We start from the raw sequence: 24,764 nt of genomic DNA, 5'->3' as shown, positions 1-24,764 counted from the left end.
AGCTTTGATATCAAAAAGTCAAGAAAGGGGTGCCTGAGTCGCTCAGTGGGTTAGACATCTGACATTAGCTCAGGTCATGATCTCATGGGTTCCTGAGTTTGAGCCCCATGTGGGGGGTTTTCTGCTGCCAGCACAGAGCCTACTTCAGATCCCCTGTCTACTCTCTCTGACCCTCCTTCACTCGTGTATGTTTATGCTGTCTCAAAAGTAAAATATATATTTTTTAATTTTTTTAAAAGTCAAAGGTATGAAAGAAAAATGCAAACCAATATTTTCCATAAACATATTTTTAAAGCTCCTTAACAAAATATTAGCAAGCCAAATGTAGCCATATATCAAAAGAATAATAAAAAATGAAAAATACATGACAACTAAATTGAGTTTCTCTAGGAATGTAAAGTTGATTTAACATTTCAATTAAATCATTCAATGCAGCATACTAATGTAATAAAGAATTTTAAAATGATCATTTAAAAACAAGAAAAAACTGTGATAAAATTTCAAGGACAAAATTTTAGATGAACAGCTTGAACAAACTGAACATTGCAAAGCATGTATAAAATCCAACAAGGGTAGCTATAAATGAAACTACTAGAAATACAAACATAATCACAAAGAGTTAACAAAATTTAATTATACTCTAGGAAGTATGATAAAAAAGATTTAAGATATTGCCTCTCTCTGCCCCTCCCCAGCTTGCATGTGCGCTCTCTCCCTCTCTCAAAATAAATAAATGAACATTAAAAAAATAGCAACAAGATTGAGGACATTTATAACACTACAATAATGAAGAGATGGCAGTTTTGATGCAAAGATAGATGAATAGAAGGGTGAAACAGGTGAAAAAGGCATGTATTGTTGACTGTAAAGGTCAAAAGATACATATTTTGCACAACGCTTAATCCATTGGAAGTTTTAAACATCAGTTTTTATTATATTTTGTATTTTATGCTACTTTTTTTTTTATTTCCCACGTCAGCGGACGTCAATTTACCAATAATTTAAAAGATCACCTCCTGACTTTCTGACACTGACCTCAATTTTTCTCTTTATGACACTAGTAAGGAACAATTAAAACCTCATGTGTAGGAGTTGGGGGCGTAAGACTCACTAACATGCACGGACCTCATTTCTTCATTTGAAAATTGTTGATAATAATGGTAGTCATATAATATATATATATACACATATTAATATATATACAATACTATATATATTATATATTATATAATATATATACTATATATATACTATATATATAATATATATAGTATATATATTAATATGACTACATATATATATATATATATATATTTATTTTTTATGTGGAGCTCAAACTCACAGCCCAGAGATCAAGAGTTGTGTGCTCTACCAACTGAACCAGTTCAGTGCCCCAAGTGATATTTTCGTAAATATAAGACCTGCAATGACAGTGATGATTACCTCAGTTATATTGGACATATTAGCTTGTAGCCACTGGTTTGTCAAACATTGACAAATTTTCTTCTAGCAGGACTGATCTAATTTGTTTTTGCTCTGCAGAATATTATGAGACAAAACAAAATCTCAGATTAAGAAAGGCTATAATGAATATTATCTCACAGAAGAAAATAATCATATCAATTCATTTTTATTCATTCAATGGCACGCCTTCTTCCTTAGCTGAAACAAGTAACAAAAAAGCCATATGGAAATAATTCAGGTTATATTTACATTTGTGATATCTTGTATTGGGAGAAGAAAAGTTTTCCTCTACCCTTTTAGATTTAGTAACCTAGAAGTGTGGGTTAAAGTGAAAAAAGACAGATAAACGGAGGAGATAAACAGAAAACACATAAACATGGGCTTCATGGAAAAAAAGTGAAAACCAAAATAAACTGTTAGGCCTGAGGGTTTCTATGGCATTTTAACAAAAGGCAGTAAATTCTGGAAAAGTGACTAGACAAAGCCAAAGTGGTTTGGTCTTCTAGGGACAGTAAATTGTGGTTAAGTGAATATGAAAGGGAGACTAATGGGAGAGCATTATCAGTAAGCTTTGTTCAGACTCAAGTTGGTGCGCTCTCCAGTGAGAAGAGTCATCTCCACCGACTGAACCATCCTCTTCCTGTATAGGAGGGGGAGACGCTTTTACAAAGAGAAATTTAGACAGGGGAGGAGAGATCAGAGAGTTCTTCCCATGTTTGCTATTTCTAAACTTCTCTTCATAATATTTATGCCAAAGTTAATTGTCTTCTGTGGTGGCATATTTAGATTCCCTTTACCCATTTTACTTTGCTTCAACAAAGGATCACAGATTGGGTGGCTTAAATAACACAAATTCATTATCACAGTTCTGGAGGCTAGAAATCCAGAATCAGGGTATCAATAGGGTCAGCTCCTTCTGAGGGCTGTGTGGGAGAATCAGTTCTATGTCTCTCAGCTAGCTTCTGGTGGTTTGCTGGCCATTTGTGGTGTCCTTTGGCTAATAGAAGCTTCACCCAAATTTCTATCTTCATCTTCACTTGATATTATCCCTAGGTGTTTGTCTCTATGTCCAAATGTTCCCGCTTTATAAAGGCACTAGTCATATCAGGTGAGGGAGTCCCCTAATGATCTCATCTTCACCAATTCTATCTGCAATGACCATTTCTAAATAAGGTCACATTCTGAGGTACTGGATGTTAGGACTTCCACATGTGAATTTTGGGAAGATGCAATTCAGCCCACAACATAGCTGTTCTAATATTTTTTTTTTTCTTTTGCACATGTGACAATAGAGTACTTGAAATGTGACCAACATGACTGAGAAAGCAAATCTTTGATTTTACTTAATTAACTTACATTTAAGTTTAAAGAGCTATATATGGCTAGTAGTTTCTATATTACACAGTGTACATTTTTAATGTCAAATTTATATGGGAAAGTCCCTTAAATGCTATTAGCTGTTATTATTTTGTCCATAAAATTTGTTTCACAATATAAGAGCTCTTGTAGAATTATAAGCTTGTTTTATAATGATCTGCTGTTACTTGAAATATGCACACAACTTAGTAATATTCAGTTTGATAGTCTGTTTAACAAAGTAAGCTACATAAATAAGTGATTTCCTTTATTACTATTAGCCCAATTTTACTTTCTAAAAAATAAAAATTGTTACATTTTATTTACCATAGTGAGACCAAAAATATTGAAAATCTTATGCTTTTTCTTCACAACTAAATATTACTTTTTAAGTTCCAACAATCTATTTGACTGTATTTCATACCGAAAGTCCATGGGAACAGGGGAAATTGATAGTGAGCAGAATTTCTTTCATTCTATTCTAGCTCAATTCATTACTTAAAGAAAAAATGACTACATGATCATTAATATATTTCCTTTTACTTTCACCGAATAATTTACAAAATAAGTTTCAAAAATAATTACTTTTTTCACCGGAAAAGGGATGTTTACGGGTCACCTGGGTGGCTGTCAGTTAAGTGTCTGACTCCATCTAGGCTCGGGTCATGATCTCATGGGTGGTGGGATTGAGTCCCCTGCCAGGCTCTGTGCTGACAGCATGGAACCTGATTGGGATTCTCTCTCTGTCCCTCCCTTGCTGGTTCTCTTTCTCTCTTTCTCAAAATAAATAAAACTTTAAGAAACAACAACAACACACAAAAGTGATGTTTAAGAAGAGAACATATATCTCCCAAACATTTTATCAACCTATTATTGCTCAATAAAGCAATATCTATTTAGCATTTGTCATGTTGTTAGAAATAAATACCTGTTGAATATGTAAAAGGATATATTACAATTTGTTTAGAAAAAAATATAAAGAAAAGAAATATAATATCTAAATTAGTAACCATAGAAATTCTTTTAAAAAGATAGAATTGGAAAACAATTTAGAGATAGAAGTAGTAAAGCATAGAACATGATGATAAAGTAAATATTTATTGAACCATGCCAAATAAAATTTAATGAAGGATTTAAGTTTATAGTCTCAAAATGAAACAAAAAATGAAAACATGCTTGTCTTTGTTTTTAAAATGAAAAAAATAATGTTTTGTTGTGGCATTATGACTCAAAATACTGATATTGGTGTTAGTTGGCACTCTGCCATTGAGATGTAACCACATAAAACTTTGTTCCTATTTCCTTTTCAGAATCTGAAAGATGGTATATTTTTATGAGGCAGTTCCATGTCTCTGGAAGTATTATTTCTACCACCCCATAGGTTGTTAAATATTCTACCATTAACCCAAGATAGAAGTCTACTGTCACTATGTAATACTGTTGTTGTGTGAGCCAATGAATTGGCTCTGAAAGCGGTTTTTTAATTTTTTAATTTTTTTTTAGAAATTTGGTACAGGAAAGACATTTGTTGTATTTTACTGTCCCTGGATATGTGTTATCTGTATGAAAGCAGCAAACCAAATAATCTTATAGTCATATTCTTGTTTAAGAGATCAATGTGGTTATAGCCAAGATAGAAGAAAACCGATAAAACAACACAATTTTACTCTTCAGATGTAGTGTTTCTGTTTTCTCACAAAGTTTTTCTCTCTGCCTGAGTATTATGTGTGAAGAGAAATCTGGCAGAATTTAAAAAATTCAGTAGATATTTAACCAACACCAGTTGCTTCAAGATTACTGTGCTAAATGCTTAGAGAAAGATAGAAATAAATAAAAGAGCAGGAATCTATCATTTTTATGCTAAATCTCATAGAAACATTTGTTTAATATACACTGGTCATCCTGATAATCTGGATTCTGAAGAATGGTTTATACTATTTAAAATTTGGTGACTTCACAGTATATTAATTAACCTCATTAAAATAGCAAAATAACAACAATAATAAAACAATGATAAAAATGTGCGAAAACTATCTTGGATAAATTTTCACACAAGTCTCTCTTTTTTTCACCACTCAGTTGCACACGTGGACACATGGACATGTGTGCCACACACAGAACCAACTATGAAGTATATAGTTAGATCTCCAGAGTTTCAAGGTCAACCAACTTTGGAAGAAGTTAGAAGATGGCTGGGATATTATCAATATTCTTTTAAGCACTTGTCATGTGTTAAGAATTATACTATGTGCTTTATGTGTATTGTTTTATTGAACATAACAATAATATATGATAACTTTTAGTGCTCCATTCTTATTTTTAAAAAATAAGGAAATTGATAAAATTCACTTCAGACTTATTACAGAAAGAGACAGAATTCAGACTCAGGATTCTTCATATTATACCCATTGGTTCCAATGAGTGGTTTTCAGACCTACAGCATTTACAATACCAGAAAACTTATAGAGAAGCAAATTTTGGAGCCCAACCAAAATATTCTAAATCACAAACTTGGGGGCAAGGCCCAACAATCTGTTTTTAAAAGTCCTGTGGTGATTCCAATGCATGCTAATGTGTGAGTGTAAACACCATAACTCATTCTCTTTAACATAGCACTACACTTAAAACAGTTATATGTACTAGGTATCTGTTTGAAATAATTGAAATTATTAGAATACTATCTTAGTTTGGGCTGCTGTTAAAAAATATCATACATAGGGCGACTTAAACAACATGAATCCCTATAATTCTGGAAGGTGTAAGTCCAAGATCAAAGTGCTGGCCACTTCAGTGCTTGGTGAGGGTATCATGAGGACATCACCCTTATGACTTCATCTTAACTAAATAACTTCTCAAAAGCCCTCCCTCCAAATACCATCACACTGGGAACTGGTGCTTCAATGTGGGAATTTTGGAGAAACACACACAGTCAGTCCATAATAAATTCTTAATATTATAATGGATTTCAACCATATGATAATTCCTATTTATAAGGCTTAAATACATCCTTACTACAAGTCTTCAATAGATCTTCCACCAATGGAATATCAAAAAACAAAAATCTACATGGCTCAATCTGCCAAGTCTCCAACTTCAGCTCAGGTCATTATCTCACAGTTGATGAGTTCGAGCCCCACATTGGGCACTCTGCTGCTGGCTTCAGATTCTCTGTCTCCTTCTCTTGCTGCCCCCATCCTGCTCATGAGCATGTGTATACATGCTCTCTTGCTTTCAAAAATGATAAATAAACATTAATAAAAATCTGTAACCCTTGAAATTATTATTTAAAAAGATTGTAAGAAAAAATAAAATAATTAAGGAAATAAACCTGATTTTCACTCTAGCTGAATGAACAAAGGTTTTAGGTATATCTAATATATCTCTACTTTTCTGCAATGGAAATAATATATGGTTGTTTAAAATCTGTATACAATTTTTTCATCAAATGCTTCCATTGTTTTAAACATGTAGTTATCATTGTATTGGAAAGCTAGAAATGTTTGAACTCTAAAAACCTTCAAAAGCATACAATGATTTTCAATAGAAAAGTTCTAAATTATAAGGAAAGGAATGTAGACAAAAAATATCCCCAATGGACTATGTGCTTGATAGCTATATTAGTTTCCCAGGACTACCATAATAAATTACTAGTGTTTAAAGAAAAATAAATTTATTCTTTTATACTTCTGGAAACCAGAAGGACAATATGAGCTGTCAACAGCCATACGCCCTCTAGGGGACCTTGGGGAGAATTCTTCCTTGTCTTTTCTAGTTTCTGGTAGCTCCTGGAATTCCTTAGCTTTACAAAATCTTGGTCCCACCATCCTGTGGCCTTTCCTTTGTGTGTCTGGGTGCCTTTCTCTTTTCATAAAAGACACCAATCATTGGATTTAGGATCCATCCTAACTCCAGGCTGGTTTTATCTTGAAAACCTTTAAAAATTACATCTTCAAAGACTCTATTTCCAAATAAGTCACGTTCTGAAATACCAGGTAGACATGAATTATTGCCGAACACTATGTAATGCAATAAGGTGGGCAAAAAACATGATATTAGATTTTAAAACTTAAACTTATTAATTACATACTTTTTAAATTTTTTTTTTCAACGTTTATTTTTATTTTTGGGACAGAGAGAGACAGAGCATGAACGGGGGAGGGGCAGAGAGAGAGGGAGACACAGAATCGGAAACAGGCTCCAGGCTCTGAGCCATCAGCCCAGAGCCGGACGCGGGGCTCGAACTCACGGACCGCGAGATCGCGACCTGGCTGAAGTCGGACGCTCAACCGACTGCGCCACCCAGGCGCCCCAATTACATACTTTTTAAAATAAGAAATTGCTCAAAGCATTATAAAGTACTATTGTTCATTTAAATCATTGAAATCCAAGCCTTTATAAACAATATTCTTCTGAAAAACAAATATCATCCCTTTTTTTAATTCAAATTTTAGTTACTTAACATACAGTGTAATGTTGGTTTCAGGAGTTACATATAACACCCAATGTTCATCACAAGTGCCTTCCTTAGTAGCCATCACCCATCTAGCCCATCTCTTACCTGCCTCCCTCCAGCAACCTCAGTTTGTTCTCAGTTAAGTCTCTTGTGGTTTGTTTCCCTCTCTTGTGTTTTCTCCCAGATTATTCTTAATTTAAGCTATTTTGATCCAATGTTATTGCAGCTCATTTATATAATCAGCAACATGGTTGGCCACAAAATATAGTTTAAATTTTAGGGAACATTTAGTATGAAGGATATGGACATTGTTAAGCAAGTTTCAGGGGAAGAAAAAGTCTGCTGTATTATTCTATATTCTCAAAATCTTCACAAGGATATTTATAAATTTCAAAATTCCTTTTATCCCCACCCATGATAACATAAAAACTGTCTATTGTAAACTATCTGTGTGGACAATGATATAACTTACAATTAGTGGTAAAGGAATTTACTTTATATCCACAATGAAAATTTAAACAGCACATGTAGGTCTTACAGTTTCAGATAGGCTTATTTATTTGGTAATAAGCCACAGATACTGTGAATAAGTTATGTATAACTCACACTGATGATAGGATTCATGTAATGTGTTTTGAGACACACTCAACGATTATGCAAATTTTAGAAGATATAACTCTATACAAAGGAAGGCGCCAAAGAATTAACATGGTAATATGGAAGTCACAAAATTAAATATCTCCAGAAGAAATGAAGGACTCCTTAAAATATGTAAAGCAGGTATCAAAAAGGGGCAATAATGAAGACCAGAAAATTGGCAATTATATACCTAATGTAATAACACTGAAATGCAGGATATTTAAAATAAATTGAGACAATACATCTTTCCACTGCCTTCAACCTGAGACATGAGAGTGCCTATAAGTAAATACAGGTTAGTAAAACCAGCAATCCCAATGCAGAATAGTAAATGGTATATTAGGGACATGTATAGCAACAAATTCAAAGGTCAAGTAAGACTCTTTGGCAACAGTAACCTCTGAGTTGAGGGTTAAAAGGAGCAGTACAAATGGATAATTATAACAAATTGGCCAAACCCATATTTAGAAAAATTTTTCTTTCTTTTCTTTTCTTTTCTTTTTTTTACTTTTTTCTTTGTTTAGTGTTTATTTATTTATTATAGAGTTAGAAGGCAGAAGAACATTCCATTCAGAGAGAACAACAGTGTTAAATTGCCTGGAGGCAAGTTCAGTTTACTGTATCACTGGGTTTGGGAAGAATAATGTTAAGAGCTGAAGCTGGGAAGGTAAATAGGGCCCGTATGAAAATCCTAGTAAGCCATACAGAATTTTACTCTAGGAACATTGGGGAGCCAATAATATAGTTTACCAGAGATGTGACATGATCAGATTTGTACTTTAAAAATAATATTTTGGCTACAGTGTGGAAAATGGATTTGATTTGTAAACACGACTGGAGGCAGAGACTCTAGTTGGAGGCTGTTAAGGCAATTCAAGCCAGAGATGCTGGGGGCATGTACTGACGTACATCAGTGGAAATGGAAAAGAAATAGACCAATGTGAATCATATTTAGAAGACAGACCTGACACAATGTGGTGATGGATTATATGTGGGAGACAAGAAAAACGAGAAAGCAGAAGTCTGATGATGCACAGTTTCCTGGCTTGAATAGATGGGTGGATAGCAGCATCACTTTCCCTTAAGGAATGAGAAGAGTTGAACATGCTAATCAAGATTACCATTTATCCCTTATTTCCCCCCATTCAGTTTCTTTCCCAGCATAATTCCACAGCTCTAAATTCAGCTTGAGGACATAATTTGAAAGTTGTGACTCTACATAATATGTTGCCAGAGTCAAAGTAGCATATTTCTGACATTTTACTTTTTCTGAAATCAAGAGATCTTGTAATTGGTGCCAAAATAAATGTGCCAGGCGCTTGGCAGAGGAGCCCTGTGAGGAAACTATCAGAGGGTGCATTCTGGCAAAGTTATACCTGTGCGTTCGCACTTACTTTCCTTTAATGAGAGTAGTTAATAAGGATGCATACATAAACTCAAAGGCATCTTGGAATCACCAAGAATGTCCTCCAAGAGAAGAGGAAAAGGAAGAAGTTCCATTCAAGTTCCCGAATGCAGACTAGCTAACACAGCAGGCCAAATTCGGATCCACAGAAATCACTGTGTTTCCACTGGCAGAGGATGAGTCTTTGGAGATGGGAAGGATATTAAACACTCCCTAATTTCAGATTTAAACCAGACAAACAGCTTGATCTGTTTGGGAAAAGGGGAAGATTGCGGGAGAGCATTTATGGGTCTCTCAGGTAGAAGTTGCTGGAACAAATCCTATTGCTAGCATCCAGAAAGGATGCATATATGTGTTTGAAGGCAGAATGTAATGACTACACTATTAAAGACATATGTGAGACCTCAGCACTGAGATAATGGTTGTGTTCTCCTCTGAAGAACAATGTGGCCTGACTAGGATGAAACCAGCAAGGAATCTTTAAATCCGAGAAATGAGATTACAAATGTTTGGCTGATTTGTAGCAGAACATAATGCGGCATTAAGAAACAAGAGCAAAAGTCAATGGGTCTGACTCTAGCATTCACTCAGTGTGTGAAAGTTGAATTGGGACATTTGAATGACACTGGAATCCTAAGTTTTGGAAAATTTACACAAAAATCCAAGCAAGTTATACAAGACTTCTTACTAATAAATTCTTAAATACATCTAGCTGTAATGAAAAACTTATTGTGTTGTTCCAGATTGAAGAAGTAGTTTATATATGTGTAATTGGTTATGGTGTTCTCATTGCCTATACCAGCGTGAAGTTAGCAGTACAAGAATGTATCTCTTCCATCGATCTTTACTGTGTTTGATTTATTTGCATTGGAAACACAATACATTTGAAGTTTAATGTAAATGTTTCACCCGAATTCTTGACACCAAACATTAAATTGCCTTCTAAAAGAACATATTTTGATAATCTTCAAATGAAAACCTTAATATAATTATAAATTATTTAAAGTCACATACCAAATATCTTACAAAGTTTGGAGTTTTCTCCTCTCATAGAAGTGGCTGTTGTTACTACTTCTTTAAATGTTAACCACTATTATTCATTTGCAAAAAAATATGCTTATCACTTAATGGTAAACAGACAATGAAAAGAGGACAATATACCATGAGTTTAAGTATTAATTAAAGACAAAATAACAAATGTATGGGTAGTTATTTTATGAATGATTGGTTGCTTAAGAGTCTAAAATCACAAGCATGGGTTATAAACTATAGTGTGGTCATGTTGGCACATTCAAGGGATTAGACTCTTTAGAACCTGAAGAGTCTTTACAGTTTGTTTGTTTTGTTTGTTTTTTGCTTTTTGTCTTTGAAAGAGAGAGAGACAGAGAGAGACAACGGGTGAGAGGGGGAGGGGCAGAGAGAGAGAGGGAGACACAGAATCCGAAGGAGGTTCCAGGCTGTCAGCACAGAGCCCAATGCAGGCTCAAACTCACCAACTGTGAGATCATGACCTGAGCCAAAGTTGGATGCTTAGCCAACTGAGCCACCCAGATGCCCCAAGTCTTTACGGTTTAAATGAAAACATTCATTGTGGTATTCAAACCAAGTGATATCAGAGGTTCCAGGCTGTCAGCACAGAGCCCGATGCGGGGCTCAAACTCACCAACTGTGAGATCATGACCTGAGCCAAAGTTGGATGCTTAGGCAACTGAGCCACCCAGATGCCCCAAGTCTTTATGGTTTAAATGCAAACATTCATTGTGGTATTCAAACCAAGTGGTATCAATACATATAAGATTTTCCTCAGTTACACAGACTTTGCATGTATATACTCTATGCAATGTTAACATATCACCTACTAAACTTATTAAAGTGATACTGTGTCTACGAAAATAAATGCCATCTTAGAATGAAGAAATTCTGGTCACATATGTGTTTCATTTAAGAAACAATTTACCTGAGGTTTCTTTTAGGCTGAACCTGGTTTTATTTTTATTTACCTCAACAGAAGCAGAATGGGTAGTCAAGATACCCCAGAGCAACAAAACCAACAGAACATTTTATACATAAGGTTTTATGATAAAGCATTACCTCACATAATTATGGAGACTGAGAAGCCCCATCATCTGCTGTTTACAAACTGGAGATTCAGGAAAGCCATGATATGATTCAAAAGACTGAGAGACTAAGAGCCAAGGGTATAGATAGATTACAGTCTGGGTCCCAAGGCTTGACAATCAGGATGGTATAAGTTGGATATGTAAGTATAAGTCCCAGTTTGAGGGCAGAAAATTGATGTTCGGCTCAAACATTCTGGCAGAAAGTGAATTCCATGTTTCTCAACCTTTTTGTTCTATTCGGACCTCAAGGGATTGGATGATATCCACCCACACTGCACAGATCCATCTGCATACTCAATTGGCCAATTCAAATGCTAATATTTTCTAGAAACATTCTTGGAGACACACTGAAACAATATTAACTAAATATCCAGGCATCTTGTGGCCCAGTGGGCATATAAAATTAACCACCACACAGAAGCTCCAAAAGAGTTTCTTATATCAAAAAGCTCACAATACTCTGTACCTCTCAAGCAATCCAATGTGCCCACTGATGCAGAAAGATACAGAAAGTTCCAGGTTAAGCTATCAACTTTACAAGGTATTCAACAAAATAGAACTACAGTATCTCAATCCTTATCTTGCTCAAATATTTTTCACTTTCTTTAAACAGCTATACTGTTTTCAGTCTGCAGAAACCCCAATGGAGGATGATACTCATGTCAAGAAATCAAAGAAGCCACGCTTTTGCTTAACTCAAGCTTTCTACTCAAATGGTATATGTCAAAGAAGTCTTTCTTGACCTCCCAATTACACACACACGCACACACAAACACACACAGGCCCTCCCCACCCTCAGGCACACCCTCACATATTATCTTACCTTATTTAGCTTTATAAGGATTATAACTACTCAAGATTATTTTAAAATATATGTATTAACTTACTTATTTTTTGTCCATTTATTAGGATCTTGACAGAATGAGCGTATGGCAGGGACGTATCAACATAGTATCCAATTATGTGTAGAACAGCTCCAGACATACATTAAGTACTCAAGGCCAATTCTGTTGCATATGTGATTCATCAGCATGCCCTGTCAAAAATGTCCTTGGGGACCCTGGGTGGCTCAGTCAGTTGAGCATCAGGCTTCAGCTCAGGTCCTAATCTCACACCTCCCAGCCCCACGTTAGGCTCTGTGCTGACAGCTCAAATCCTGGAGCCTGCTCTGGATTCTGTGTCTGCCTTTCTCTCTGTCCTTGCCCTGTTTGCACATGCTCGCTCTCTCTCTCAAAATAAATAAACATTAAAATTTTTTTTTTAATGTTGGAAATAACTACTGGGGTGCCTGGGTGGCTCAGTTGATTAAGCATCACACTTCAGTTCAGGTTATGAGCTCATAGTTCTTGGATTAGAGTTCCACATTAGTCTCTGCTGACAGCTCAGAGCCTGGAACCTGCTTCAGATTCTGTGACTCCCCTCTCTCTTTCTGCCCCTCCCCCACTTTTGCATGCTCTCTCTCTCTCAAAAATACATATTTGAAAAAAAAAAACAAAATAACTACTGATTATAATCCTCTAAGGAAGCATCATTCAAAAGAAATATGATCCTAGAAAAATACTTATTTATTTGGACAAGCAAATACTGAGAAATGTTGACCAATCTTGAAAAGAATCAGTAATGGCCATATTCACTCTACTAATGGTAGTATTAAACTGTTGTTTATTTTTGAGAAGGCATTTTAACATTTAGCTTTCCCATTTTAGTTCTAGTTTTCAAGTTGCTTCTTCATCCCATTGTTGCTCTCAATTATTTATCAGTCTTTATATCATTTCTCAGCAAGAAACTAAAATTTTCCCTGATGTTTAAAAATGTCACTAGCTGAGGGCACTGGGTTGCTCAGTCAGTTAAGCTACCAACTTTAGCTTGGGTCATAATCTCAGGGATTTGGAGTTTGAGCCCCACGTCAGTTCTCTGCTGTCAGTGCATAGCCCGGTTCAGATCCCCTATACCCCTCGTCTCTGTCCCTCCCTGCTCACTCTCTCTCAAAACTAAACATTTAAAAGAATAAATAAAAATGTCACTAATTTAGAGAATGGGCTTATGTAGAAAGCTACCACTTTAATTTATAAGTATTTCTCTAGATTTAAAGACTTTTCTTTAACTTTGGCTTCTTGGAGAAGTTCTCTTTCCTTTACTTTGAAAAGGAGTAATGTTAAGGTAATAAGTGCAACATTCACAAGCAAATCAATGGTATGATTATGCACTTAGAGAAAAACAATTACTGCAAATACAGACTAAAATATGAGAATAATGGGAAGAAGGAAATGGGGTTAAAATCATACCTGATTTATAAATTATCCTGAGTTAGAAAAACTCCATTAAATGGTTTGCTAAAGACTGAATAAATTATTGTGTAATTGGACTTAACTGAGAAAGAAAAAGGTCTGTAAATTTTGTCAATTTAGCAGAAGATTAAAAATCTTTTTTTTTTTATTTATGCCGCATGAATTCATGATAAATATAAAACTAACTCTGGATGATGTCATGGTAGGTGCAGTGGAGGATTTTAAAAAGTGCTAACATATGTATTCTGCTTTCAAAAATCATAGATTTATGGATAAGATCAAGACTGGTGTGTAAACGGAGAAATACTCAAATGTTGGGGGGGGGAGGGTGGGGTGGGGATGGTTCAGGGACAAGAGATTTCTTCTAACTGGAAAGCTTAGGAGAGGCTTTATCAAGTAAACCATACTTGTTCCTGTCTGGAAAAGATAAATATGACTCAGACATTTGGCTGTGGGCTCTGTGTATTCTGGATAGCGGGAATAATATGAAAAGATACACAACTTGGTATATATATGAAAATTCTACTCACTAATGTTTGAGAATTGGGAAAGAGAGCATAGAGAGGTGATAACAGAAATTCTGTATGCAACTTGATCATATAAACCTTGAGCAGGAGCAGAATTTTATTTAAGTGGTGACGGAAAGGCAGTGAACATTTTTCCACAAGGCTGTGGTATGATCACTTTGGTGTTTTAGTGCAATACCAGTGACTATGTGACATAGGAACAGCATGTTAGTTAAAAAAACGATTTTATAATTCCATAGAAAGGATAACAGAATCTTCTGAAGCAGAAATTTAAGCTTGGAACTAAAGTTTAAATATCAGAGATTCTTTTTTTAAATGTTTATTTACTTTTGAGACAGAGAGAGAGAAGAGAGAGAGAGAGTGCGGGTGGACAGAGAGGGCTAGGGAGGGACAGAGGAAGAGGGAGAGAGAAATCCCGGACTCTGCACTGACATGGGCTTTGAAGTCATGAACTGTGAGATCATGATCTAAGAAACCAAAAGTTGTTGCCTTAACCAACTGAACCACCCAAGTGCCCCTAGATGTCAGAGATTCTTACTGAAGGGTGATGAAACTTGGCAAAGATGAAAAAATTATATGAAATTATAAGTGATTTAGAGTTACAATAATGCTTAAAATATTTCATACAATTACTACATATATAGAGAGTTTATATCACTACATCTACATATGTCCATGTTGTATATCATTCCTTAGGTGGGATTTGTCTGATGTTTTTTTCATGAGTAGAATGGGATTATGTTTTTTTAGGAGAAAGACCACAGAAGTAAAGCATTATTTTTATCATATCATATCAAGGACACTGTGATGAATGCCCCAAAAAGATAAATTAAAATCCTAATCTCAGTACCTCAACATGTGATCTTATTCAGAAATAGAGTGCTTGCTGATGTAATCAGTTAAGTTACAACAAGGCTAGGTACATGTGTTATATATCGGCTGAAGGACCTAATGGTCAAACATGGAATCATATGAGCCACAAAATAATGTATTATTGGATTATAATCAAAAGTATAAAATTAAGTTCCATAAGTTTATAATGATACAACCCACCGATTGAACGAATAACTAAAATAAATGAGGGAGATTTGACAAGTCTTTCATATGGAAGAATTCTAAAATATTTATGTATTTTTCCCTTCTTCAAGGAGGTGGACCAGAAATCCCCATTCCTTTAGTGTGGGTTGTGCATAGTGATTGCTTTTCAAATAGTACAGAATAGATAAGGGGAAAAAAATGAATGACTTACATTTGAGAAACCTGACAAACGCTACCTGAGCTTGGTGCTCAAGGCCAACATCAACAGTGATAAGTTATGGGAATAGTATGTACCTGTATATATTTCCAGGGATGTTGTAACAAAGTATTATAAGCCAGGTGGTTTAAATAAAATAAATGTATTGTTTCAGAATTCTGAAACCTAGAAATCTGACGTCAAGGTATCTTCAGGGCCATGTTTTCTTGAAGATTCCAAGTCTCTAGGGGATAACCTGTTTCCTGCCTTTCTCTTAGCTTCTAGTGTCCCCAGCAATCCTTGGCAATTCTTGGTTTGCAGATGCATAACTGCCGGAAGCTGAGCTATCCAACCAGCCTGATGGCAGGGCCCGGGCGGTGGATGGATCCGGACTGCAGGGCGGCCCCCGGACAGTGAAGCTTCTTGTACTCCTGCTTTTATGTAATTTGGCCTTAATAAAAGTACCTGGGGAATTGTTGCCAAAGTCCAGCTCCAGCAGGGGTTCCCGAAGGAAGAACGGCGTCGGTGAAAATAAAACAAATCTAAAATAAAAAACTAAAAAATAAAAAAGTAAAATAAAAAACTAAAACTAAAATACAAATGGGCACAGACAACGGCAGTGTGTTGAACTGGCCGATTTATTGTAGTAAACGTGGCATTATATATGCTAGCGATTTCCTTGTAGCATACGTCATCTGTGTTTTTCTAACATTACCTAATTTTGAAAATGTTCCTATGTGTAAACAACCTTTAAGAAATAACATGGCGATTTTCCCCTAATTTTCCCGCATACCCTTTGATTATAGATTAATTTCTTACATTATTCCGTTATGCATCTGTGTTAATCTATAATCTACAAAGCATTTGTTTGCTGTTCTCGTGAAAGGCCCCCCATTTCTCAACACCTCAAGTGGAACAGTTACAGGGACATGACCTCCTTACGACACGAGGCCAGAAGCACAATGTGTTTGCCTCAGTCTGAGGTGCCAGAAAGGGGCCGAAAACGCCTTAGAAACCCATGCCTCACACATTCTCAGAGAGACAATGCACCTAGGGACCAATGAACCATTCTGTACCTTAACCGACTAGGTTCAGTCATCATCTGGAATGCCTCTGGAGGGCCAGGTGGGCCTAGGGGTTGAAGTCACCTGTGCCCAGAGATACACTCCTTAGTTGCCGGAGTGAGGCTTTCAAATCCATGTCTCTCCTTTACGGGCCTTCTTTGTTGGCAAATGTATGAGGCTATCCTTCCCGTAAGTAGAGGAGTCTCCATAGGGGGTGGCAAGGGCTAAACATAAGGCTGCACAATTTCTTGCAGAACCTTATTTTCTTCACTAATGGTTCTTTTCCCAGGGGGCCTGCTGAGGGCAATTCCCCAACAGACAATACCCCGGGTAGTTTTAAGGCCAAATTACCTAAAAGCGGGAGTACAAGAAGCTTCACCGTCGGTCCGCAGTCACCAAGCCATCCACAGCCCGGGCCCTGCTACTAAGGCCGGGATAGCTCAGCTTCCAGCAAATTGTCTGTTGGGGAATTGCCCTCGATAGACCCCCTGGGAAAAGAACCATTGGGGAAAGCAAATAAGGTTCCACGAGGAAATTGTGCGACCCTACATTTAGCCCTTGCCACCCCCTATAAAGACTCTTCTACCTAAAAGAAGGATAGCCTCATACATTCGTCAGCAAAGGAGGAATAAATGGATTTAAAAGCCCCACTCTGGCAACAAAGGAGTGTATCTATGGGCACAAGTGACTCCAACCCCTAGGCCCACTTGGCCCCCAGGAGGCATTCCAGATGATGATTGAACCTAGTAGGTTAAAGTACAGAATGGTTCATTGGTTCCTAGGTGCATTGTCTCTCTGAGAATGTATAAGGCGTGGGTTCTTAAGGCCCTCTTGGCCCCCTCCTGGCACCTCGGACTGAGGTGAACACTTTTGTTCCTCAAGCCACAAGAGGTTCAGGGAAACAACTAAGAGGTCATGTCCCTGTAAACTGTTCCACTTGAGGTGTTGAGAGATAGATGACCTTTCATGAAAACAGCAAAGCAAATGCTTTATAGATTATAGATAAACGTAGATACATAATGAAAATAATATGAAGAAATTAATCAATAAGCAAAGGGCAGGAGGGAATGTTATGAGAAAATAACCATGTTATTCCTTAAAGAGTGATTACACATAGGAACAATTTTAGAGTGAGGTAATGCCAGAAAACACAGATGACGTACGCTACAAGGAAAGTGCTAGCAAATATAACGCCATGTTTGCCACAATAAAGTGGCCAGTTCAACACACTGCTGTTGTCTGCGTTCATTTTTATTTTTGTTTTATTTTATTTTACTTTATGTTTTCCACTTTTTCGCCAGTGCCGTTCATCCTTCAGGAACCCCTGGACCTGCTGGAGCTCGACTCGAGCACATAACTCCAATCTCTGCTTTCATCAACACATGGCGTTCTCTCTGTGTCTCTGTCTTCCTATGGCTGTCTTCTTACAAGCATGCTAGGCATATTGGATTAGACACCAACGCTAGGGTCACCTGGGTGGTTCAGTCAGTTAAGCGGTCGACTTTGGCTCAGGGCACCATCACGTGGTTTGCGGGTTCCAGCCTTGTGTTGCGCTGACAGCTCAGAGCCTGGAGTCGGCTTCGGATACTGTGCCCCCCACCACCACTCCCACCCTCCTCCACTTGCTTTCTGTCTTTCTTTCTCCCTTTCTCAAAAATAAACATTAAACATTAAAAAAATTGAAAAAAAAAAAAAAGAAGCCAAACTTGCTCCAGTATAACCTCACTTTAACTTAACTAATTACATCTGCAACAATCCTCTTTACAGATAAGATCACATATTTTGAGATACTGAGAGTTAGAACTTTATTTTTGGGGAGAGAGAGATACATTTCATCCACAACAGTGCTCTTGATATGATATGATGTAAATAACACTTTACCTTTGTGGTTTTTCTCCTAAAAAAATCATAATCCCATTCTAATCTCTAAAAACCAAAACAAAACAAAAATTAAAAAAATCAAAAACAGAAAAATCATAATTAAGAGACAATTTATAAAATACTTGACCAATATTCCTCAAAACTATCAAGGTCATGAAAAATGAGAAAAGTCTGAGATACTGTCACAGTGGAGAGGAGCCTTAGGAGAACCAATAACTCATGTAATGTGATATCTATCTTCCATGTAATCCTGGAACAGAAAAAGACAGTAGGTGAAAACTAAGGAAATCTAAATAAAATATGGATTTTATTTAATATGATATATTAACATTAGCGTATGAATTGTAACAAATGTATCATAATTAGAATAAGATAATAATACTAGAAACTGAGTGTGGGACATACGAGAATTCTCTCTACTATCTTTGGAATTTCTTCTGTAAATCTAAAGCTGTTGTAATATAAAACATTCATTTAAAGCATATTTACCATTGCTATTAAAAAATGAGGTCACAGGAACACCTGGGTGTTTCAGTCGCTTAAGTATCCAACTTCTGCTCAGGTCATTATCTCAAGGTCCAGGAGTTCGAACCCCAAGTACGGCTGTGTGCTGATAGCTCAGAGCATAGTGCCTTCTTCAGATTCTGCGTCTCCCCCTCTCTCTTTCTCTGTCCCTCCCCATAGCTATTATTTATGTAAGTTTCATTATATTTACAACTACTGACATTGATATTGAATAATAATTATTAACAAATGAAATGAAGCCACATTTGCAATGTCAGCCTCCTGTTCCCTGTTGTTAACATAACACGCTAAATGTATATCTCCTGCTGGGATCTGCAATGAGTCAACATGCTTTAGCAAATTCATAATTTGTGCTAGTATTTAGATTGTTATTGTCAAAGTTAATAGTTTAAGTAAAAGCTGTCTTCACAATAACCAATGGAAATGAACTGGAATTCTAGAAATCCATTAAATTTAATAACACTTTAACTTCCTGGATCAAGAGACAAACCCGATTTCCATATGCTAGCAAATGGTTTGGATCAAGAAACTCAAAGCAATTATAGATACTGACATTCCTTGGGGATATTCATGTGTCTGTATTACCATGGTTGCCTGTTTCTTATAGTTTAATGGAGATTCTGAACTTTTCAGGAATAATTCGTGAACTTATCACGTTTCTGCTTACGTGATAGATACTCCAAGCCTCTATTTTGGAAATACAGAAGACTGTCTTGTGGCTTTAGGACTCTGATAAAGGATTGAGTCTCCAATGCAGGTCACTTCTTGTAGTGGTCTACAGAATCTTGCATCCGTCAGTCTTTCTTCAGCGTAGCTCCCCTCTCTCTCACTGACTCTGCTCCAAAATCACGAAGCTCATTTCTAATCCTCAAACACATCAGATCATCTCCTGTCGCACCTCAGGGCTATTGTACTCTCTTTGAAACATTCTTCCTCACTGCTGGCTCTCTTTTCTCTCTCAGGGTTACTGTCAGTGAAGTGTCCCTTTCCACTCTCTTTAAACTTGTAGTACTACTCCCACCCTCATTTCATCCTCTTCCTTCCCTTTCTTTTCTCCCTAACATGGATCTCCATTTGATGTCCCATAGTTTTCTAATTCTCTGTTTCTTTTTTGTTTTTGTTTTTTTTGTTGTTGTTTTTTTGTTGTTTTTTTTTTGTTTTTTTTTTTGTTTGTTTTTTTTTTTTTTTTTGAGGGGGTAGGGGGAGAGAGAGGGAGAGAGAGAGAATCCAAAGCAGGCTCTGCACTATCAGCGCAGAGCCCAACACAAGCCTGGAGCTCATGACCACAAGATCATGACCAGAGCTGAAATCAAGAGTTGGATGCCTAACTGACTGAGCCACCCAGGTGTCACTCTAATTCTACTTTATAGATTGTCTCCTTTCACTAGATTAAAGGCAGTAACTTTGGCTTGAGTTCTCTTGCAACCTGGTAAACAAAACAGTGCCTGGCGCATATAAGGTATTTGGTAAATGTTTTCAGAATAAAGGAATAACAGCACAAAATTAATGAACTCATTATTTCATGAAGTTCTATAATAATATTCTTCAGTCTTACTTTCAAACATAATTCATTGTTTTGCCAAAATAGGAAACTATACTTAAATTTTTTAATGTATTTATAAGCAGATTCAAAATTCAAATAGAAATTCCATAGACATTTCAAATCTTCATGGAATCATTGCAAATGTTAGAAGGGAGCCGTTATAGTCCTAAAGATATCATCTAAATCTCCAGGATACAAAGATCCTATAAGAATCAACATTCTTCTTAAATTTTAAAAGCATCTTACTGGTAATTGAAATAAAATGGTTAAATATATCTCTGTGATCTTTTACTTATTTATTCTAGGTTATAGTCCATTTTCTGTTGGGGATTTTATATCTTTATTAACATAATAAACTGTAAGGATTTCTCTTGTAACATGTTGGTAGGAGATTATCCATTTATATAATAAAATAAAATGTTGTAAATTTTATTAACATGTCATTATTCCAGTAATGCATTAAAACCCTCATAAAAACATTAAATTTGATGTATGGCATAGATATGCACTAGGTAATAAGCACAGAATGAAACAGTGCAAATGATTTAGATCTAGGGATAGCCTCTAAATTAGCCATCAACTAAGAAGGAAAAAAAAAAGTTTTAAGACATCAGTGTGATTAAATAAATGTGGATGTCTGTTCAGTGAACGAAAGCACACAAAAAGGCTGTAAGCATGTATATTACGTGAGAAAGAGAGTGTTACCATACACTTCTATCAACGTGTGGTAGTTATTTTCAATAGTATTGGTCATTACACATTACAAACAATTACAAATCATATTACAAATATGATTAAGCATAGAAAAATAAGCAGAAAAATTTTAAAAGATGCTATTACTTTAGGTTTTGTTTTGTTTTTTTATCCTTTTGGTACAGTGTTTGCTACCTTCCAGGTCCTTAAAATATATTTATTCTTTTCACTGTATTTGTTGAACTAGTTAAAACCCAATCATTTGTGCAATTTGCCTGCAGGCAACAAAAGGGATACACAGACTTTCTTCCTGTATTTTATGCTTTGCTGTTGGTATTTATCTTCATACCTAACAATTACTGTATTTTCATGTTTTCAAAGATGGTATAAATTACTTAAGAAACTGTTTTTAATTAAAGAAAAGAATTAATATTATAAAATACAGCCATATATACACCCCAAGATTTAGCTTTTGGAGACATTTTATATTTTCTTCCAAAATATTTTAATGACTTTAAATTGAATACATTGAATTAACTTTAATTGAATACATAATATTCAATAATGTTTAACTTGTCCTGCACTGTTTTAAATGCTGGCTTTGTATTTTTAACATTTTAAATAATGTTGCAATTAAAATCCTTGAACACTGTCTCATCTGAGTGCCTTGCAACACAGAGCCAGGGGGAAGGCCTGGGTGCTTGTACTTCATATGGTAAGTGAACTCAGGGAGCAGGGAAAGAGAGAGCAAGGGAGGGGGGCAGGGCGAGAGGGAGCTAGGGAATGGAAAGGCAAGTAAAGAGGGAGCTAGCCCTTTAATTCTTACGGATCTGGACTTGGTGTCCACTCGACCATGGAGGAACTCTGTAGAATACACTCCAGAATTGTCTCTCCTAGAACCAGCTGGAAGATTTATTTGTTTTGTCTCCCTACCTCTCTCATTTCCTAGCCATCCTGCACTGGAGCTGAAGTAGTTCAGCTGAGAAGGTTTAGGAAGAGGCCTGGGGCAGCAAAGCAGAGGCCAGGGTGAGCGCATAAGTAGGGAACTGGCAGTACATAAGAGGCCTCTCCAGTAGCTGCAGCAAAAAAATTAAAAGTGGACGCTGAAGTCCTGGCGGGCAGCGACACCTTCTCCAGCTGGGGCGCCAAGAAGTCCAGTGGGGTTGGCCCTCGCAGGGCCTTCCGGTCCAATGCGTCCGCCCCGCTGGACTACCCCAGCTGTTCCCTGTAACCTGAGGGTGACAGCGGCGATTATTGCGTGACCTTTGGACGCTATGGAGGCCGGGCGAGGCCAGAGAAAGAGGAGGCCCAGTCAGGACACCTCAGATCTTACACATAAATTTAATAAATATGCCAAGTTCCAAGTATTCCCTTTCTACTCAGACTTCTCCATTAGCATGCAAACATGGCATTATCTCTCCCACCTTTGGGTGGGGGGTGGGGAACAACAACGACAACAAACAAAAGAACCCTCTTGACCCTCCTTTCAGCTGTCACTGCATTTCTCTCCTTTCCTTTGCAGCTAAACTGAAACCTTTTTTCCACTCACTGTCTCAAATTCTCTCCCATTTTCTTTTGAAAATATTTCAGTCAGGCTTTTGCTGCTAATCCACTGAAACCTCCATTGTCAAGTTCACCAGTTACCTCCCTGCTGCTCAATCCAATCTCAGACCTCTTCTCATTTGACCTATTAGCAGCATGTGACACAACCGTGTCTCTTCTCTTCCCTTGAAGTTTCTTCACTTGATGTGAAGGATTTTTTCTTGTGCGTCGCTGGCTGCTCCATCTCAGGCTACTAGGGTTTTTCTCCCCAACTTTCCTTTTTTTTTTTTTTTAAATATTTATTTATTTTTGAGAGAGAGAGACACAGAGCACAAGTCGGGGAGGGGCATAGAAAGAATGAGAAACAGAATCCGAAGCAGGCTCTAGGCTCCGAGCTGTCAGCACAGAGCCGGACGCGGGGCTGGAACCCACAAACCGTGAGATCATGACCTGAGCAGAAGTCGGGCGCTTAACCTACTGAGACACCCAGGTGCCCCTCCCCAACTTTCCTAATCTTAACAACAGTGTGACTAAGGCCCTAAGTCTTGGACCACATATTTCCCCCATATATAGTTTCATATATCAGCATGCTGATAATCCATACATTGATATTTTTAGCTGAACCTTTGCGCTGACTTCAAAAGTCATATATTCAACTGACATTTCACTTGAAAATCTAATAGGCATATGAAACTGGTCAAAACCCAAACCCCCGATTTCCCTTGCTTACAACAAATAAACAAAATATCTCCTCCTTCCAATGTCTTCCACAGCTTAGTAAGCATTTTCTCTAGTCCTCCAATTGTTAGGTCATTTCTTTCACCTCTCTTCTTTTCCCATAAACCATGCTACCTCCCTCTCAAGACTTGGTTCAAGTCGTTTTATTTCTCTAAGATTGTTGCAAATATCAGAAGGTGTTTTCCCTCTACTTTGTTCAATTCCCCTTTAATCTACTCAATACAAGGCAGTTGAAGTGATCCTGAAAAAAAAAAAAAAAAAAGAAAAGAAAATTCTTCAGACTATATTCTTCTGCTCAGTGCCCTGCAATGGCACCCTATATCTCTTTAAGGAAAAGCCCATTGTCTTAGGTGGTAAGGCTAATAAGGGTATACACAATCTAGCTTGCTTCGTCTCCAGGAACTCACAACCTATTACCTGCCTCGTTTTCTCTTATTTCTCTGATTACCTATGATGGTGATATATTTGTTTCTATGAAAAATGTATTGTGCTTTGAGACTAAAAATCTGTAAAATGATAATTTTGGTATTTTTTTTTTCTGCTGGTGAATTTACTCTTTCCTTGTAAACATATTAAAATTAATCATGTTTCAAAATAACACGTTTGTTGTTGTTGTTGTCCCCCTCCCCCCCACAAAGGTGGGAGAGATAATGCCATGTTTGCATGCTAATGGAGAAGTCTGGGTAGAAAGGGAATACTTGGAACTTGGCATATTTATTAAATTCATGTGTAAGAGTCTTTTGCTCTTCCTCAAGCAAGAGTATGCAGGCACATTCAGATCCATGGTCTTTGCATTTATTTCTCACTCTGCCTAAAATGCCTTTTCACAGTTTACCTGCATGAGTCACTTTCTATCTTTCGTTACTTTGACCTCCCTATTTAAATTTTCACAACCACGTCTTTGCTGCTATTCTATCCTCCTTATATTTTATTATGTTTTTCCATAGTACCTATCAGCACTTCACATACAATGTATTACATCTGTTCTATTTTATGGCTTCCTTCTTCAAAGCAACCTTCCTGAAAAAAGACATTGTTGACCATTTTAAAAACTGTTATATTTCCAGTTACAAGAATAATATTTGGATTATGTTAGGCATTTAATTGAGTAAATGTTAAATTAATATACAACTTATCATTTAATTCTACATAGATGCAAAATATGTGAGCATCCCATAGTAAATATTCAATGAATATTTTTGTATTAAAGAATAAATAAAATTTATATTTTAACACATTTTTACTGGTAGAGTACTGGTAGTTTACTAGCAGACATTTACTTTATAAATAAA

At 36.5% G+C, this 24,764-nt stretch overlaps 1 long non-coding RNA gene across 1 annotated transcript; it reads right to left on the bottom strand.

Moving 5' to 3' along the window:
* Positions 1-6,028: 6,028 nt before the first annotated feature.
* On the bottom strand, positions 6,029-24,038 carry LOC123583027. The gene is made up of 4 exons (XR_006704710.1): positions 23,921-24,038; positions 12,249-12,260; positions 8,988-8,992; positions 6,029-6,040 (listed from the first exon to the last, which is right to left on the bottom strand). It is a non-coding gene; the product is annotated as an uncharacterized LOC123583027 (long non-coding RNA).
* Positions 24,039-24,764: the final 726 nt, after the last annotated feature.

The sequence above is a fragment of the Leopardus geoffroyi genome, chromosome B1 (assembly GCF_018350155.1).
Source record: "Leopardus geoffroyi isolate Oge1 chromosome B1, O.geoffroyi_Oge1_pat1.0, whole genome shotgun sequence".
Classification (NCBI taxonomy): Eukaryota; Metazoa; Chordata; class Mammalia; order Carnivora; family Felidae; genus Leopardus; species Leopardus geoffroyi.
Note: the sequence above shows the minus strand (reverse complement) of the source record. Positions and strands in the feature narration are given on the sequence as shown.